The 20150-nt window shown below is 44.3% G+C and overlaps 1 pseudogene; it reads right to left on the minus strand.

Moving 5' to 3' along the window:
• Positions 1-447: 447 nt before the first annotated feature.
• The window catches only part of Ciapin1-ps1 (cytokine induced apoptosis inhibitor 1, pseudogene 1), a 41860-nt pseudogene continuing 22157 nt past the window's right edge, over positions 448-20150 (minus strand).

Below are 20150 nucleotides of genomic sequence, written 5' to 3' on the forward strand. Positions count from 1 at the left end.
TGGAGCGGATCAGACGGTAACTTCAGAAGCTCCTTCGGGTACGTTCCCTTCACTTAACACTACCAAGAGGCAGATCCCCTCATACCCTGGTCTTTCACGACAGAGTAGCACATACCCCACCGCTCACAGCAGCTTCGCTCCGCTACTGGCCTCTCCCTGGGAATGTTTTCAGAATGGTTGAATCCAGAGGTGGGAGGAGGCAATGGCAGGAACTGAGGGATAGAAGTTGGGTGGAAGAGGAGGAGGAAGAAGCAGGGGAAGGGGGAAGGGAGGGGGAGGGGAGGAGGAGGAGAAAGAGGAGAAGGCGGGATGGGGGGGAGGAAGGGAAGAGGGGGAGGGGAAGGGGAGGAAGGGGGAGGTGAGGAGGAGAAGGTGGGGGGGAGGAAGGGGAGAGGGGGAGGGGAAGGGAGGAAGGGGAGAGGGAGGTACATATGCTTGAGGTTCCCCCTAGGCATCCTGGAGATTGCTATTACTCAGGAGCACCTGTTCTCCAGGCTTGAAGGCTAGCATCTCAAGGTAGGGGCAGTTGACTGGGTTGAAAGCGCCACCCAAGTAGCAATTTCCACAGACGGTTGCTCTGTGCTTTTGATTCTTTCCAGTTCTTCTGCAAGGCCGCAGATGCCGTTCTCACAAGCTTTCCTCTTTACTCCACTTTCTCCACCTGAAGGAGTCTTCAGGGAGGCCGGATGGGGCTTCTTCAAATCTTCTGGATCTAAGCAGCTCATCTGAGTCAATTGGATCCATGTTGTCATCCTCCACGTCATTGGCTAAGAGGATCCAGAGCTTGGCAGCAGCAGGATCCACCACAGGCTTCGCTACAGTTGTCTCCTGAGGGGCTCTGCAGAGCATGACAAATACAGAGGCGAATGCTAGCAACCAACCATTGAACTGAGAACAGAGTCCCCAATGGAGGAGTTACAGAAAGGATTGAAGGAGCTGAAGGGGTTTGCAACCCCATAAGAATGATACCAACCAACCAGAGCTCCCAGGGACTAAACCACCACCCGAAGAGTACGCATGGACTGACCCATGCATGGCTCCATTTGCATATGTAGCAGAGGATGGCTTTGTTGGGCACCAATGGGAGGAGAAGCCTTTGGTCCTACCAAGGCTCGATGCCCCAGTGTAGGCGAATGTCAGGGAGGTGGGAAGGGGTGGAGGAATGGGTGGGGGAACACCCTCATAGAAGAAGTGGGGGGTGGGATAAGGGAGTTATGGATGGAAAACTGAATGGGAAACTGGGAAAGGGGATAACGTTTGAAATGTAAATTTTAAAAAATCAAAAAAAAAAAAAAAAAAGCCTTTATGTTGATGAAAGGCTTAAGGGGGCTAGAAGAATCCACGTCAAAGTTTGGCTTCTTGCTGGTGACCTGAACTGAGAGCCGGCTGTTATTGTGGTAGACCAGGTATTCCTGCACCCCCTCGGGGATTAAGGACCCCGCTGCAAGCTGCAACTTGTTTACTTCCACAAGGCCAGAAAGAGGGACAGGGCGAAGAGCCTAGAGGCTCTCTTTACTTTCTCATTGTTAACTACAGCTCTCTACAGAAGAAAGTATCCTCCTGGCAGAAGGATTCGGGTCATCACAGCCAGAACCTCAGCACTGAGCAGAGACGTGCTCCCTGGAACTACATTGGACGCAATAAACTACAAAGCCGGAGTCTTCTTGTGTTTTGTTTTGTTTTGTTTTGTTTTGTTTTGTTTTGTTTTGTTTCGAGACTGTGTTTCTTTGTGTAGCCCTGGCTGTCCTAGAGCTCACTCTGTAAACCCGGATTACCTGAAACACACAGAGATCCGCCTGCCTCTGTCTCCAAGCTCCGGGTTCAAAGGCATGTGCCACTGCTGCCCAGGGGAACCTGGGTTCTTTATGGGCAGACTGCAGCAGCCGGTTGCTGGTTTCCGTAAGTACTTGGCGCTTGCTGCCCAGATAACCCTTGAAGTCTATCCAGTCTTTTAGGATCTCCTCAGGCGATGACTTGTCCCAGAAAATTGCTACAAGCTGGCCAGGGGCTCTGCCATTGCGGCAGTGCTGCAGGATCCAAAGGCTGCCCCTCCTAGCCTAAATACCGGCTCTGCAGACACCGGCTTCTTGTTTCCTCCGCTTAGTATTTTTATGGGATTCGTGAGTGTTTGAACAAGTGGGTCTTCCGATTCTCGTGCCTGCTCTTGGGACTCTTTTCCTCCTGCTGGGTTGCCATGCTCAATTTCAATATGATGGGTTTTGTTTTATCTTATATTTTATTTTGTCACGTTTGGTTGTCGTCTCTTAGAAGTCTTTTCATTTCTTATGAGAGTCAGAAAAGTATTGGGGGAGTGGGGTTGGAAGGAGTAGACAGAAGGACTGGAAACTACAATCAGGATAGAATGTATGAGAAAAGAATCTTTTTTATTTTTATTTTTTTTAGAATCTATTTTCAATAAAAGAAAAAATGGAAAAAAGGATTTAGAGATCAGTCTGAATAGAGGCCAATTTTACATTTTATAGTAATCACTTTCATGAGCATTTTCATATCATCCCTCCCAATTTCTTTATCTTTTAAGTAACTTAATATTGTGTAAATTATTTGGAAACTACAGATGCATTGCAGCTTGGTGACGTTAGAGCGGAGCCAAGCCTTGAAATACAGGTAGAGAAACATGTGTTATGGGACAATACTGCCCCCTACAGGTCATTAGCATGCTTTGGGCAAGACGGGCCCCACCCAACCATCGGACTGTCCTGCAGCTTGAATCAGACCTGTCCTCTGTTTTCAAAAGGGCTGGAAACAGTGACAAGGCATTTGGTCTCTGTCCACAGTCATCATCACTCATGAAGCTGGTGATCTGGAGTTAACTCCTAGAGGATGGAAAGCAGGGTGAACCATCAGAGCCCAGAAAAACCACCCTGGGTAAGACAGAAGCCAAAGGGAGCCCGATTCCAGCATACCTCACCTCTGTGCCTAGAAAAGTGCTTAGAATGGGGTCACCAGGCGGACCACTACGGATTCATTCTTAAGCTGTGCTCCTAGAGGAGATGCGCAAGCTGGATGAAGAGTGGTCTGAGGGAAGGAAGGGCCCAAAGAGAAGCCTCGCTGGACCACGAGAAGAACTAGACACCAGTCCCTACAGTCAAGTTTTTCCCCATCTCATTCCAACTTGACTCATCCCCATCTTCTTAACTTAGGCCTCATTTTTCTTTTCTTATTTCTCTGTCCTATTTCCTATGTCCCATTCTGCAGGAGTAAAGCAAGCAAGGTTCCCAAAGCAAGGCTCCCAAAGGAGTCAGGCTGTTCTATGAATCAGTTTGGCAATTCTGGTAACAAAACCCATGAAGGCCCATAGCATGGTCTCTAGAGGATTGGTAGAGCCTGCTAAGCACCATCTCTGCGGTTGGTGAATGTGGGACTGGGAGAGGTGACATTCATATGGTGACTCTGCCCAACAGTTGCTGATGATGGCAAGGTGAATGGTGGCATGAGTAGATGTCACTTAGATGCTTCCAGACCAAATGGGACTGACCGATCTTATGAGATGATGTTTTGCTGAGAAGGGAAGCGGTGTCTTGCTGGAGGCTGCCTGGTGAAAGGGAATGTGACGTTTCACTGGAGTGGACACTTGGGAGGACATGTGATGTTTGGAAAACATGTAAGGACAACCCAACAATCAGTGAATGGCGGATGCTCTGACACTGCGTAGCCTTGCTTTCTTCTCATCTTTACTTGTGGCAACTTCATAGAGAAAAGAGGACCAAAGAACTTCTTGCCGGTTGGAGGAGCCTCACAGTTTCTGTGCTGTTACTGCTGATTCGTGTTTGGTGTTTTGCTAGTGGACTGGACCGCAGACAACAGAGATTGGAATCTCCCTAAAGAACTACTTCTAAACAGGTCCACGTCCCCCTTGTCCTCTTAGCCATCTTCCTCCCCTAACTTTGGTCAGTGGGCTATAAGAGAAGTTGAAGCATTTAAGAACCCTTATTAAAGTGGGTTTTGAAAAATATAAGTCCACACCCCCCACTCAGCACGGCCCTTGTCTGGATTCTCACTCCATCTCACAATGTCCAACCTCCCAATCCCTTTATCTGGAGTGACCTTCTGATGCTGTACCTGTCTGGCCTTTTCTGGACCCCTTATTTCTTCTGTACCTCAAGCAAGTTATCAATTGTTTAGTTCATTAATGTCTTATCATAATTGGGATTGCTTTTGTTAATTTGGCTGTTTGCTGTAGGGTCTTAGACTAGGGAGTGAGCATTGTCAAGGCAAGGACTTAGTCTACCTTTTGTGTCACTATCTCCTGCCCTCTGACTAGTATATGCCATACAGAAGAGTCCTTACATTGAACATGGACTGCTAACATATGACCTTTGGTCTACCAAGAACAGGTTCCTATTGCCTGAATGGTTGGTGACCACTTGGTGAATGAATGAATGTTCTGAAATTTGAGTTCCTACCACTAGGAGCAACAGAAAGTTATAGTGATTTGTGTGCTGTTAGAATTTGCCCTTGTTTTTCCCTTGATCTCTTTTTATTCTAAATCGTTCTCAGACAGACCACTGAAATTCTCTAACTACAAATTTTCTTTCATAAAGACATTCTTCTCTATTAAAACAGACAATCTGGGTCAGTTAAATGCAGATTTTTAAAGGCAACATTTCTCCAAGACAATTTAGTAAAACAGTAAAATTTATTTGCTTTGGGTTTCACTGAACCATAATTTAGACACATGAAACATTTCCCACTTTAATGCATAATTTCATGAGATGTGGTGTTTCCATGACAACACAAAGGCCTTTCTTGCTCTTCTGTCATCGGCTCCCTAGAGCCTGCTCTCTCAGGCAGCTACTGACTTCCCAGCTATCACACAGGTTTGTTTCCTCTACAGCTCTCCGTTTCAGCATTCTGCCCGAGATCTTGGGTGTCTCTTTGCTTTCCCTCAGCAGTGTTTCTACAATGGACCCATATTGCCAATTCTCAGATAATTGCTACCCCTTTGTACCCTTAGATGGAAGGGAGCTCAGGCTTTCTCAAGCTCCTCCAAAGACAGGGGTCTTCTTTGGAGGTGAGCGAGAAAGCTTGAAAGCACCAGAAGGTGGTACTGCATCCTGACTGAAGGGCCAGCCTTGTTGGCAGGACCAGTTCATAGCCAGCACTGTATTTGCCCACTAAGCAAGCTTGGGTACCAATTGGCATAACTTGTCCGGCCTTCTCAGTTCAGCTGGGATGAGCAGGCTGCTTGACTTGAAGCTGCCTGAGGGACACATTGGTCAAGAATGTGAAATGTTACTGTCTCCATAGGTGCCAGCAGCACTGGACTTTAGGTACCATGGAGGAACTGCTCCTCCAACGTTCTTCTTTCTTTCCTTCCCACTTCCTCTTCAACCATTTGTTCAACTCAGACTCTCTGTCACCAGATGGTTATGCCTTGGAAAGGAAAAGGAAAAGCTTGGACCATGGAGTCCATTTGTTTCTGAAAATTAATTAACAGTTAATTTATGTATATTGGTTTGGTTTTCACTGGGGAAGGTGCATATGCCCATGTATGGAGGCCAGAGGAAAACCCCAGGGGTCCTTCACTGATAGCTAACACTGAGCTTGTGTTTTTGAGACAGTCTCTCACAAGCATGCGGCTCACCCGATTAGGGTAGCCTGGCTGGCCAGTGAGCCCCAGGGATCTGCCTGTCTCCACTTCCCCAGCCATGGAATTACAAGTCCACATCACCATGTCTGTCTCTCATGAGGTTTGAACAGAGGCCTTCCACTTGCATGGCACACATTTTATTAACCCAGATGACAGAGTTATTTTCTTGACGCTAGGATAAAATATCCTGACAAGATCAACTGTGCTGGCTAGCTTTGTGTCAACTTGACACAAGCTAGGGCCATTTGGGAAGAGTACTCTCATTTGAGAAAATGCCTTCATAAGATATGCCTGTGATCGAGTCTGTAGGGCATTTTCTTGATTAATGGTTGATGTGGGAGGGTCCAGCCCATTGCAGTCAGGGCTGACCTCTGAGCAGGTGGTCCTGGATGGGCATGAGAAAGCAGGCTGAGCAAGCCATGGAGAGCAAGCCAGTAAACACTGTTCCTCTCTGGCCTCTGCATCAGTTCCTGCCTCCAGGTTCCTGCTCTGAATTCCCTCAGTGATGGGGTATAGCCTTCAAGTTGTAAGGGGAAATAACTCTTTCCTCCCCAAGTAGCTTTTAGCCATGGGTTTTACCATAGCAAAGAAACCCTAACTAAGACAAACAATGTAGCAGAAATTTCAGGTATTTTGGCCAACAGTTCCAGAGTGATATGGTCCATCATGGTGAGGAAGACAGGGTAGCAAGCAGAGAAGGCACAGCGGTAGGAGTAGGAAGCCGGTCACAGTATTTGCACATACAGGCTGCAGAACATAAGCAAAAGGTGAGGCTTGGGTATAAAATCTCAAGCCTACCCCTGTTAACCACTTCCTTGAAAGGGGTTTTATCTCACACAGGGTGTGCAGCTCTCCCAAACATCATCTGGGAACCAAATATTCAGACAAGTGACTGTGACATTCAAACCACAGCACTAGCTATCCCCCTACTGAGGAGAGTAATTCAAACTAGGCTTCCCTGCAGGGTCTCTTTTAATGCCTATCTCCTTCTCTGATAAATAGTTCAGAACTTTTTAGCATATTCTTATTGCCCATTTGCATACTGTGCTTAGGGGGAAGTGAAGGCAATGTCTCTTAGCAGTAGACCTTAGCATCGAGCCTATGTCCACTGACGTTTAGCAGCACATTGATCACAGTGTGGATGCAAAACAGTTCTCATGTCCAGTGGAATCAAATTTTATTCTGGAGCCCAACCGCAGTGAGCTCAGCCTGGAAACACCGGTTCTGCCTTCCCCACATACCATGTTCCGGTGCAGAAATGGTTACATGAAATCTATTATAGTAACAGGGCAAGAAAGCTATACTCAAGGCATTCGTTCTTTTATGGCCACAAATATGATAATGTCATTATTGGTCTTTGGAGTGGTAGAAGGTCCAAGTAGGGGTCTAGACTGTCTATTCCAAAAGAATTTGCCTAATAGTTACAAGGATTGGTTTTAGATCAAACACAGAGGTGGACCATGGATGGCTATTTAAAAAGACTAGAGACAAGATTGTTTAGGTCGGGATCTGCAACATTCCAGCTCTCCCCAATCACCAGACATTTGGCTAGTCAGCCTTGTAGGATTTTTAACATTGTAGCACCTCCCCACGCCCCCATCCCAGCCTCCACCCTCAGCCTGCGGGAATTTAGGATCAGGAAGGAATGGACTAGCTCCTCAGAACAGGTTGAGTTCAGAAGTCAGAGGCTTCCAGGGAGATTTAATTAGCTTAGCACTGGGTGGCTTCTCTTTCTACTTAATTAAAGAGATTAACCTCATTCAATGAAGAAATGGTTTATTTTGGCTCACAGTTCTATTGGCTCAACTTTGAAGAGACGGGTTCCAGTCTCACTGATTCCAGTCTCATTGCAGGCCAGATGACAGGAGTTTGGTCACCTGGTATCTATCTGCAGGCAAGAAGCAAAGAGAGATAAATGGTGGTGGCCAGGCACTCCTTTTTCCTTTAGGTGCAGATTCCAGCTCATAAAATTGTGTCACCAACGGGCTGGAGAGATGGCTCAGCCATTAAAGGCTAGGCTCACAACCAAAAATATAAAATTGTGTCACCAACATTTCAGGCCGGTTTTTTAAACTCAGCCCAACCCAGAAAGTCCTTCACAGATATGCCCAAAGGCTTATCTGTCAGTTGATTGCAGATTTTATCAGCTAACATCAACAAGTCCATCCCTTGTCAACTTGCCACCCAGAGATACCACTTTTATAGCCACAACCTTCCACCTTTATTTAAATGAGCTCATAACAAAAAAACGCACTCAACCCAACTTCAACCCATGGTCTTTAACAGTTCCACCGGAGTTCAAAAGTGTAAGTGCAGAGCTCTTCAGAGACTGGGGTAATTAACTGGGAGTCCTGTGGCATCAGGAAGAGAGTTACACCCTTGCAGCCTACAAAGGCACAGAGCACACATGCCTATTCCGAAAGGGGGAATGAGGAAATAGCAAGGGAAGATCAGACCGAAGCCAGACTGAAGCCCAGAGGGTAGACACCAAGCTCTGTGTTTGGCATCTGAGGTTTGTGAGGAGTCACCCAGGATCCACACCCATCCATCTCTGCTGCCTGCGGCACATCTAGCCTGTCCCTGGGACTGACTCCACTTAAATCATGCAGCTATCTTGGCAGACATCTTACCGTCCTGGCATCTCCAACATCCTGGGAGCTCCACTCCAACCTTGGCTTTACCTTCCATGAAGTGGAGTGACCTCAGAGCCTCTTTCCAGGAGTCCAACCGTGCCTTAGCCAGCTTCTGGAACTTTGGCGAAAGCTTTGTTCTTGCGTTTTCATGCCTATAAAACCAGAACCACATGGACGATGCTGCCAAGTTCTGCTGCCAGCTTAAGATGTAGCCTTGTCCCCTTTGACCACACTTATATCAGTCCCTGTCTGACTCCCAGGGTGACCTAGGGACATACTTTTGTAGGCAATTGTTAGGCCATTTCATTTCATGCAGGTTCACAGTTGGAGTGTGCAGGGAACTTCTCCTATTGTCCCAGTGCAGAGCACACGCTTTCTCTTTAATGGGAGGGGGAGGGGGGCGAATCTCTTTTGAACAATGACAGTCACTTTCCCTGCATCTTCCTTGTCTGATTAACAGGTTAATTTTCTTATTCAGCTAATGAGCACATAGTAACGAAACGCCTTTCATATCTGGATGCTATGAATAGATTCCTTTACCATCTTAAAGAAGCTAAGACAGGTGGTTGCATATGAATGATTAATTTATTCATGTGAAGGGCTCCATAACTAGAAAAGGTTAATTTAAACAAAGCCACATCACAATCATTTTTGTTTATGAACAATTATTTTTTTTCTAAGCAACAAAATGACTGCCTACAGAGAACATAACTAAAATAATGGTGAATGTTGATTGAATTGAGCAAAGGAAGCAGCATGCTGGTTTTACAGATGTGACTCTTAGCTGTGTTTAAATGCTCGTAATGAAACCTACATTGGTGTAATGGTTTCTCTCCTGAGTCGCACAAATGTTTTCCGACCCCTTTGTCTTGAATTTCCTGCCTGGTAATTATCTTCTTGAGAGAAGGGCACAGTAAATAATAAATCTGTACTGAAGAGTTTATTTTAAAAAGTTCACGAGCTATCTATTTTTAGTAAATCTGAAATCTGCAGGAAAATCAGAGGCACTAAACTGATTAAGGAAACTGGGGACAACATATTTAGGGAGCAGAGCCATGCTGGCCTTGAAGACATTAGGCTCCTCTTCAAGCTCTGCTTCCCTGAAGGTAAGCATGATTGGCCCACAATTATGGTGAATCCTGAGTCGGGTAGCCAGGCAGGACAGCCTGGAGCTGTTTCTTTTCATAAAGAACTCAGGCGGCAGGGAGCACAGTAGGAATAGACTCTGAGAATAGACTCCCAGGAGACATCTTCAGTGAGACAGCTGTTTATTGGGGAGGTGGGGGACAAAGACTATTTAATCTTTGGGGAGTGAGTAGGGGCTATCCTGGGATGAGTGCACACCATTGGCTGGGACTAGGGTGCTTGGGATGCCTCATTAGCATAAGGCGGAATTCCAGGTGCTGCTGGACATGATCTTATAAGGGAGAAGAAATTTAACTTGGCTACTGGGCTACTTGACCTCCTCTGGTGGAGCAAAGGTGAGGGCGCAGGTCTACATGTGCCGGGTCATAAAGACCAGGGCAAGGAGAGGAGTAATCCTACTTCTGCCGATCTGAGGATGAAACTTCTGGAGTTTGAACACACTTCAGCCTCACTCTTGCTCTGGGACCTGGTACTCGGGTCCCGTGGCTCCTGTTCCCATGATCTATCTTTCTTTCTTTCTTTCTTTCTTTTTTTTTTTTCTTTCCTTTTTTTGAAATAGGATTCTTTTTATTTGCATTTCAGATGTTATTCCCTTTCCCGGTTTCCCCGGACATAAGCCCCCTATCCCATTCCCCTCCCCTTCTTCTATAAGGGTGCTCTCCTCCCCATCCACCCCCTCCTTCTCACCTCCCCCCTTCCCCGACATTCCCCTGCACTGGGGGTCCAGCCTTGGCAGGACCAAGGGCTTCTCCTTCCATTGGTGCCCAGCAAGGCCATCCTCTGCTACATATGCAGCTGGAGCCATGGGTCTGTCCACGTATAGTCTTTGGGTAGTGGAGCTCTTGTTGGTTGGCATTATTGTTCTTATGGGGTTGCAAGTCCCTTCAGCTCTTTCAATCCTTTCTCTTAATTCTTCCAAAGGGGATCCCTTTCTCAGTTCAGTGCTTTGCTGCTAGCATTCGCCACTGTATTTGACATGCTTCCTCTGGCTGTGCCTCTCAGGAGACATCTATATCTGGCTCCTGTCAGCATGCACTTCTTAACTTCATCAATCTTATCTAGTTTTGGTGACTGTACATATATGGAATGTATACCTATGTGAGGCAGCCGCTGAATGGCCGTTCCATTCAGACTGAAGAGTCTCCATTCCAAACTTTGCCTCCATATCCCCTCCTATGAATATTTTTGTTCTCCCTTTTAAGAAGGAGTGAAGCATCCCCACTTTGGTTGTCCTTCTTCTTGAACTTCCTGTGGTCTGTGGATTGTATCTTGGGTAATTTGAGCTTTGGGGCTAATATCCACTTATCAGTGAGTGAATACCATGTGTGTTGTTTTGTGATTGGGTTAGCTCACTCAGGATGGTATTTTCTAGTTCATTCCATTTTCCTATGAATTTCATGAAGTCATTGTTTTTGATAGCTGAGTAATATTCCACTGTGTAGATGTACCACATTTTCTGTATCCATTCCTCTGTTGAAGGGCATCTGGGTTCTTTCTAGCTTCTGGCTATTATAAATAAGGCTGCTATGAACATAGTAGAGCATGTGTCTTTGTTATATGTTGGAGTATCTTTTGGGTATATGCCCAGGAGAGGTATAGCTGGGTCCTCAGGTAGTGTAATTTCCAATTTTCTGAGGAACCTTCAGACTGATTTCCAGAGTAGTTTCCCATGGTCTTTCTGCCTCTGTCTCCTGAGTGCAGGAGTTACAGATTTGAACCAGCATTCCAGATCCTGATGTTTCTTTCCATAAAGATTTTGTTTTTCATATCAAATTTTTTCTTTGCTCTCCTGCTCTCCCAGCTTGCATTCATCTCTCTCCCATATGCTTCTTTCTTCCTCTATTGTCTTCTTTTACTTACTTGACTCCCTCAAATAATTCCCTGTAAAATTACCTCCTGTCTACATCCTCTTTAGACCATGTACCTCACAAATGCAGGGACAGTTGTACTTTGAGCACTGGCTACCACGTCTTGTGAGACTTAGTTTCCAAGGAGAAAAGGCCGCGTGTGAGTTAAAGAGTCTACCAGTCTGAGGACATGAATAGAGTTATTGTGAACACACATAACAATTACATTAAACCAGTCTGCTTTCATAGTGGAAAGAAAGAAAATTTATATCTCCATGTTTTTAAGATAAAAGAGGAACTCAGTGAAATTCAAGATTTTTTATTTGTTTGTTTGTCATTTTTCTTTGTTTGGGAAACAAGGTCTCACTTTGTGGCCCCAGTTGGGTTCAAACTTGCTACATTGACCAGATTAGTCTTGAATTCACAAAGTTCCGCCTACCTCTATCTCCAAAATGCTGGGTTTAAAAGTTTGTATTAGCATACCTGGCTCTTTTTTTTTTAATAACAAGCATTTATTTTTATTCAATATGTTAAAAGATGGCCTATCAAACACAAAAAATACTAGAATGCATGAGTATTAGAAAATATTAACATTGTTGTACAGCATTTCCTATTTTCTTTTTTCTTTATTATTATTTTCATTTTTCATTTTTTTGACATTTTTCTCTTTTATTGAATTTTTTTAACTTACATTTCAGAGTTATCCCCTTTCCCAGCTTTCCCTCCAGAAACCCACTATCTCCCCCTGCTTCTATGAGGGTGCTCCCTTAACCACCCATTCCCACCTCCCCACCTTGACAGTTTCTTACACTAGGGCATTGAGCCTTGACAAGACTTCAAGGGCTTCTCCTCCCATTGATGCCCTACAAAGCCATCCTCTGCTACATATGAGGCTGGAGTCATAGGTCCATCCCTGTGAACTCTTGGGATGGTGGTTTAGTCCCTGGGAGCTCTGGTTGGTTGATATTATTGTTTTTCTTATGGGGTTGCAAACCCTTTCAGCTCCTTTCCTATTGGAGACCCTGTTCTCAGTTCAATGGTTGGCTTCGAACATCTACCTCTGTTTTTGTCAGGCTCTCACTTTGCCTCTCAGGAGACAGCTATATCAGGCTCCTGTCAGCACGCACTTCTTGGCATTAGCAATAGTGACTGGGTTTGGTGGCTGTCTATGGGATGGATCCCCAGGTGGAGCAGTCTCTGGATGGCCTTTCCTTCAGTCTCTGCTCCACACTTTGTCTCCATATTTCCTCCTGTGAGTATTTTTGTTCCCCCTTCTAAGGAGGACTGAAGCATCCACACTTTGGTCTTCCTTCTTCTTGAGCTTCATATGATCTGTGAATTGGATCTTGGGTATTCTGAGCTTTTTATCAGTAAGTGCATACCATATGTGTTCTTTTGTGATTGGGTTACCTCACTCAGGATATTTTCTAGTTTCATCCCCATTTGCCTATGAATTTCATGAAGTCGTTGTTTTTGATAGCTGAGTAGTACTCCATTGCATAGATATACCACATTTTCTGTATCCATTCCTCTGTTGAAGGACATCTGGGTTCTTTCCAGTTTCTGGTTATTGCAACTAAGACTGTTATGAACATAGTAGAGCATGTGTCTTTGTTATATGTTAAAGCATCTTTTGGGTATATGCCCAGGAGTGTTATATCTGGGTCCTCAGGTAGTACCATGTCCAATTTTCTGAGGAACCACCAGACTGAGCCATACCCGGCTCCTTAAAACAACTAGATTGTTAGCTGTGCTGTGTCTTTAATGACCCCCAAATCTCTTTGCCTACCTATCCCTGCAAGTGACCCTGAGACCCAAGACATTAAGACCTCCAACACTTCCTTCTCTCTAATCTTTTCTTTTCGATGTTGTTATTGTCATAGACTTAAGGACAGCTCTCTCAGCCTAGACTACACACCAACCCCACAAATAGAGCACCTATAGTAACAAATTTTATTTTTTCATTTTACGTTGGCGAAAAATAGTATATATGTGGCTACAGGTTGAGAATCTCCCATCAAACAAAACAAATATCAGAAAAGCTCCAGAGTACAAAACTTTCTGAACATTGACATGATGCCACAGGCAGAGAATTCTACAACTGACCTTATGTGATGGGCTTAATCATAATGCAAGAAAACTAAAACGCTGTATAAAATCCTATTCAGACTATCTATACAAAGTGTTTAAACACACATGAATTTATTCTTGGCATGAATCCCATCCTCACAATACTCATTCTCTACATGTAAAGACCCCAAGATAAGAAAAAGATCAAAATAGAAAACATTTCTTGTTCAAGCACTCCTGCTAATGGCTCCTCCTGCATGTAACGGTTAGACTCTCACTTGTCTGTCTGACATGAACCTATTTGTACCTGTATTCTGAGTTCTGAGTGGTTTCTTCTAGGTTTCTTTGAATTAAAGCCACTTGGCACAGGACTTCCACTGAGCACAGGCCAAGTGACTCTCTCTTCAGGTGGCTTCTTTACCCTGGACAGAGTACTTTTCATGTTCTGACAGACGTTTTCTGTCTCAGATGCTTGTCATATTGGAGCAAACCATTCCATAAATATCTGTCTTAGGGTTTTACTGCTGTGAACAGGCACCATGACCAAGGAAACTCTTATAAGGACAACATTTAAATGGGGCTGGCTTACAAGTTCAGAGGTTCAGTCCATTACCATCAAGGCGGGAGCATGGCAGCATCCAGGCAGACATGGCGCAGGAGGTGCTGAGAGTTCTACATCTTCATCTGAAGGCTGCTAGCAGAATACTGGGTTCTAGGCAGCTAGGAGGAGAGTCTTATAGCCCACACCCACAGTGACACACATACTCCAACGAGGCTACACCTCCAAATAGTGCCACTCCCTGGACCAAGTGTATGCAAACCATCACAGTGTCTATCCTTATGTTCTGTTTGACACACCCGCCATAGTGTCGGTCATGATAGTAAAACAATTCATATTCTTTTCTGTTATTGAACTTCCTGCTAAGAGCTGTCTTCTTTAGCCTTGAACCTTCAAACTATCTTTAAATTCCTCTGGGGAATCTTAAACTTCAAGCACACTTCCCTTTTTGTCAATTCTCATTCCCCAAGTTAGGGATACAGAAATCTTTTTACATCATACTTACATTTTTCTTTCAAAAATGAACACTCACAGGTCCCTGGAAGTGCTCACCACGTTACCTGTAAGGTGCACGATAAGATTAAACACCCCATACCTGTGAACTCTTTTAACAAGGACGGTTCAGCTTTAAAACACCTGGTGTTCACAATCCTCACCAAAACTCCACAGCCGTTCTATGTGTGTTTATTGATCATTATTACTTTCTCTTTAAAGAACTATGTATTCATTTCACATGCCCATTGAGTGTGTTGTTTGACTTTGGGGTATTTAATGGGGTTTTGTGCAGTGTTTTATATATTCTAGATATTAACCCCTTTCCTGGCGTGTAGCTGTAAGGACTGTCTCCCATCCTGTAGGCTGTCTGTTCACCCTGCTGATAGTATTCCTTTGTTGTGTAATCTCATCTGTGGGTTCCTGGGACTGCTGCATGTACTTTCAGGATTGTATGCAGGATGTGTTATCTATACCTGTGTCCTGAACTGTTTCCCTATATATCTTCCTTCAGCCATTTCAATGAATCCAGTTATAAGATAAGGTCTTTAAACTTTAAGTTAAACATGGTTTTTATGTAGGCTGAGAAGTGTGGACTCAATCTCATTCCCCTGCAGGCAGAAGACAGCCAGTTTTCCCAGCACTCTTTGTTGAGAATGCTGCCCCCCATGTTTTTTGATACTTTTGTCAAAAATTGGGTGTCCATGCTCCCAGTCACGATAACCTCAAAAGATAAAATATGTAGAAAAAAGAACTAAGCAAGGAAGTGAAGGACTTCAACAGTGAAAGCTTTCAGCCCTGAAGAAAGAGATAGAGAAAGATACTAGAAAATTAAAATACATGCTCATGGGTCAGTAGATTTAACATTGTCAAAATGACCATTTTACCAAAAGCTATTTACATATTCAATGCAATCACAGTCAAAATTCTTCAAAGAAACAGGAAAAATTCATATGCAACCACAGAAGACCCCAGATAACCAAAACAATCTCAGATTGTCCAGCAGATCTCAGAATTTGTTTCAGCAGAAAGAACAATGCTAAAAGTATCCCCAGTCCCAGACCTTAAGATATATTACAAAGATATAGTAATAAAAACAGCATGGCATGACACTACAAGAGGACATGTAGACCAAAGGAACAGGTACATGTAACTTCAGCCATTTGATATTTGACAAGAATGCCGAAAACATTAGCTGGAGAAAAGAAAGTATCTTCCACAAATGGTCCTGGAGAGATTAGATGTCCACATGCAGGAATCTATCACACAAAAACTAACTCTAAATCTAATGTGAAATCTGAAATTGCTGGGAGAAAACAAAACAGCACCCTACATGATAAAGGTTTAGGAAAGGACTTTCTGAATAGGCCTCCATTTTCTGAAAGCCAGCAACTCAGAGTTGAAAAAGAAAAAGAAAAAAAAGAAACAAAAAATGACCCCCAAAAATGGGCCTGGGAACTGAACAAAGAGTTCTCAAAAGATGAGAATAATGGTTAAGAAGTAAATGCAAGTCAAAACAACGCTGAGTTTTCATCTGACACCGCTCAACATGGCAAAAGACGACTGACAACAATGGCTAGAGGGAGTGTGGGGGATGGGGACCCTCATTCTCTGTTGGTGGAACTGCACACTGCTGCAGTCACTATGGAGACTGGTGTGGAGAATTCTCTAAAAGCTAAACGTCAGTGTACCACAGGACCCTATACCTTACTGCCCAGATCCTTGTTCAGCCATGGTCACTGCTGCTCCATTCACAATAACTAGGAAATAGGAACGACCGAAGTGGCCTTCGGCTGACCGTTGGATAATGGAAATGCAGTCCACACATGCTCTGGAAACAAAGGAAATTGTGAACTTTGCAGGTAAATGAAACGAGAAACGACCATATTGAGTGAGCTCACCCAGACCCAGGAAGACAAATGTCACATGTTCCCTCTTAACTGAGGCTTCTACCTCAAAATCTTCAGACGTGAGTGCATAGCCTACAGTGACTACACAAACCAGAAGAGCGAAAAAGTGGCCATCGCCAGGGTGGGGGTGGAGGAGCGAGAGAGGGGATTGTAGGATACAATTGATCTGATCAGAGGAAGAGGAAAAAGGAGGACTTTAGTTAGAGAGGAGGAGGGGGATGTATACAAACGTAGAGGGGAGGGCAAAATAATATAAAAGGGACCTGAAAGCATCATAAGGAATCAATTATTTACCTTAAAAATCTATAATACATGCAAGCCTGTGTATAAATATAGTTTAAATGAGCATTTCTCTTCTGGGATGACAATGCCCCCTGTACAACTTGAAGACTACTTAACAACAAAACAAAACAAAACAAAACAAAACAAAACAAAACAAAAACCTACCAGGCATGAGAAGCCCCCCTTTTCTGGCTGTTGTTCAGGGTTGTACAAGAGACCCCTGAAACTCTACAGCTTATTTCTATTGCCCTTAGTTGCCCCCGACCCCAAGATAGGAGGTTAGTTCTTATTGTAAATGATGCCATGCACTTTAGACACAAGACTCACTAGTTCTTGAGCTGTAACTGACTGAAAGTCTTCTTCTCCCTGAGGACTAGCTTTCATGGTACAGAAGCAGCCATGCGAGGTTCCAAGCGGGGAAGCAACCAACAGTCCTACCAAGCTATGATGCCTTTGAAGCACAAAGATGGTCGATGCATCATGGCAACCCTAAGCGGGCAGAAGTGCACACATACCTTGGTGGCGACCAACAGCTCTCGAATTGAACTTAGAGCTATATTTAAACTATATTTATACACAGACTTACATGTATTATCGATTCAGCAAGAGGGAAAGCATGCCTGGTACTGGACCTAGCCAACTGCTCAGGGCCAATGAAGTCATGAGAGGAGACTTTACAACTGACCCTTTACTGAACCAGCATGATCCATAGGTACATTCTAAAGATTTTTCCTTATCCCCACAGATGAGTGTGGTCCTGATTCCCATCAAGAAAACGTCTCTTTGTAACAGACAGGGACTATCACAGTAAACCACAACCAATCCAAATGCAGAGTTGTGAAGCCAAGTCCCAAGAAATATGCCTACAAAATAATTCCCATACACACCTAAGGCTCAGGGAACATGGCGGAAAGAGGAAGTAGAAAGATTGTAAGACCTGTAGGATCAGGGAGGTTGCTGTGAGATTGTGTCTTCTAGGAATGTCAGAAGCTGCCCCCTTACTAGCTTGACTTCCTGAGCATAAGCTGAACAAGGACAGCAACAGACATGATAAAGTACACAGGGGAAAGGACAGGGGACTTCAACCCTACGTAAAGAACTATAGGCAACTAAGAAACACTGTGAGTGGGATAAGCATTCTTTAGGGAAGAGCACATCAGTTCATCTTCCAAAATATCAGCTGGTCAGCTTTGAAAACATACACACTTGTTAAACAGACAGAGCAGGCTACATTTATATTTTTCAGAACATGTATGAATATTCATATACAAATATGTACATGTCAATGATTAATGGAAAAGAGGCCATTAATGTAAAAGAGAGAAATGGGGGTATAGAGATTAATATCAGATAGCAAAATAAATAGATTTTAAAAACTAGGTGTCCATAACTGTGTAGGTGTACCTCTGGGTAAGGAGAATGAAGTTATGTCATTTGCTGGTAAATGGAAACAACCAATAATAATCATATCAAGTGAATTAGATCTGTATCGGAAGGACAAATCAAATACATTTTTCCTCATTTTTGGATCTTAAATTTTATAGAGACACATAAGACTATACATGTATACGTGACATGAAAGTGGAAATATGGGAGCATATGGGAGAAAGTACGCACAAGAGAGGGTGAGGCACACTTGCATGGAAATGCCCCTGTGTAACCAGTACCATGTGTAATGGACACGTCAACCAAAAGGGCCGCAGGCGTAACTTATTTGGGAAGGAATCATCAGGACAGTTAAGGTTTCCCGTATTGCCCCGACTCTAGGCTTGGGCTCAAGCTAGAGCATCATTCACCAGAGAAGCGTTTTCCTGCAGCAGGTTATAGTTAACACAGAGACACAACTGAACAATGTCCAGAGAACAAGAGGCTCTGGGACACTCGACCGTAAGTGAGATCTCTTTATCAAACCTGCCTCCTCAAGGCTCAGAGATCCATGTGGAGGAGAAGGCAGGAAGAGTGTGAGAGCCGGAGTGTGGATGGGACCAAGAAAACAGCATCATCCAGACACAGCAGGACAGATGAGCTCACAGACGGACAACGCGCACATCCTGCACAGATTCCAAAACCTCAGCACAGAGAAGCGGAAACGGATACAAAGGGCCACACCAACCAAGAAACTATTTACAGTTGATATCTGCTGGGCTCGGGGAAATCAGTTTATTCAAACGGAGTGTCACTGGGTGTATCAACCATCCTCCAGAGCAGGCCCAGGCCCAAGAGCTCTTGGCCAACACAAAATAAACTCCATTTTTTTTCTGTGACTTTCTATTTTCTTTTTCCTTTTTTCTTTCGTCCCTTCCTTTTTCCCTCCCCCCTTCCCTTCCTTCTGTCTCATTGGATTTTTATTTTCTGTTCTGTTTATTTTGTTCTGATGGAAAGAGAGGAAAGGGAGAAAGTGGCATTGTGTGGACAGGGAGGCGGAGAGAATCTGGAAAAATTTGGAGAGGAGAAAAAAATATATTCAAAATAAATTGTGTGAGAAAATACATAAATACATCCCACATTTTGTTTTTTTTTTTTTCCTTTTGAAACGCAGTCCAAGAGTTGTGTGAGACTTCTGAGTGCTTGTGAGAGGACTCCGAGAAAACACAACGTGATTCTTGGGACCTCAGTTTCTTCAGAACATGGAAGTGTTCTTAGATTATGTTTTCGTGCTCCTCCCAGGCGTAGCAGATAGGAACGGGTTTACTCTGGTTGTTGTTATTCATGTGCCTCTGTGGCTTGTCCTCGTTACTGTACACTTTACTCAGGTGACTCTTCTCCGCTCTCGGAGTATAAATTGTCTGATGCTCTGAATAAAGCCTGAGACTTTAGTCCGCCTCAGTTTTTACATCCCGCTCTCCCACTCATGGCACCAACTAGAGCAGTAAACACTTTTCCCCAAGATACTTCCAATATTACTACTCTAGAGGACCGTTTTTGGTTATTTTTAAATTATGTATGTGTGTGTGCCTGCGGGGAGTGGGAACAGGTTGTGCAGGAGTGCAGGTGCCCACTGAGGCAGAGGCATCAGGTCTCCTGGAGCTGGAGTTACGGTGGTTGGGAGCTGTCTGACATAGGCGCTGGGACTCGAATCCAGGTCTTCTGGGAGCAGCAGGTACTCTTAAGCACGGGGCCATCTCTCCAGCCCCCATTACTATGCTTGCTCTGCAAGGTCCGTCTTCTATAGTCACACAAATCTGTCCTCACCCCGGGAGACAGCTATTCAGACTACACCCCCAACTTCTTCATGCATGCAGATCACGCTGGGGCTTTTCTAAGATTTAACAAATTCAAATTGTAGGATGCTTTCATAACTCCATCATCCGTCCTTCCTAAAGCAAAGGTTTCATCCTTTGAGACGTTTCTCTTCTAGTGCTTTTCCCCAGTGAGCTTGGGCCACTACTCAGTGGTCCTGTATTTGCTTGACACGTGATAAGTCCTGGGCTAATTCCCAGTAATGAGGGAGGACGGAGAGGGAGGATTACCATTTCCTGCCTGGCTTGGAGACTGACCTGCCTGGGGTGACAAAGGAATGAAGGACAGACATTTGTATATAAAGGTTGGGCAGACATATGTATATAAGGGCAGACATATGTATATGAAAGTTGGAATTAG

This window comes from Rattus norvegicus, chromosome 1 (genome assembly GCF_036323735.1).
Source record: "Rattus norvegicus strain BN/NHsdMcwi chromosome 1, GRCr8, whole genome shotgun sequence".
Classification (NCBI taxonomy): Eukaryota; Metazoa; Chordata; class Mammalia; order Rodentia; family Muridae; genus Rattus; species Rattus norvegicus.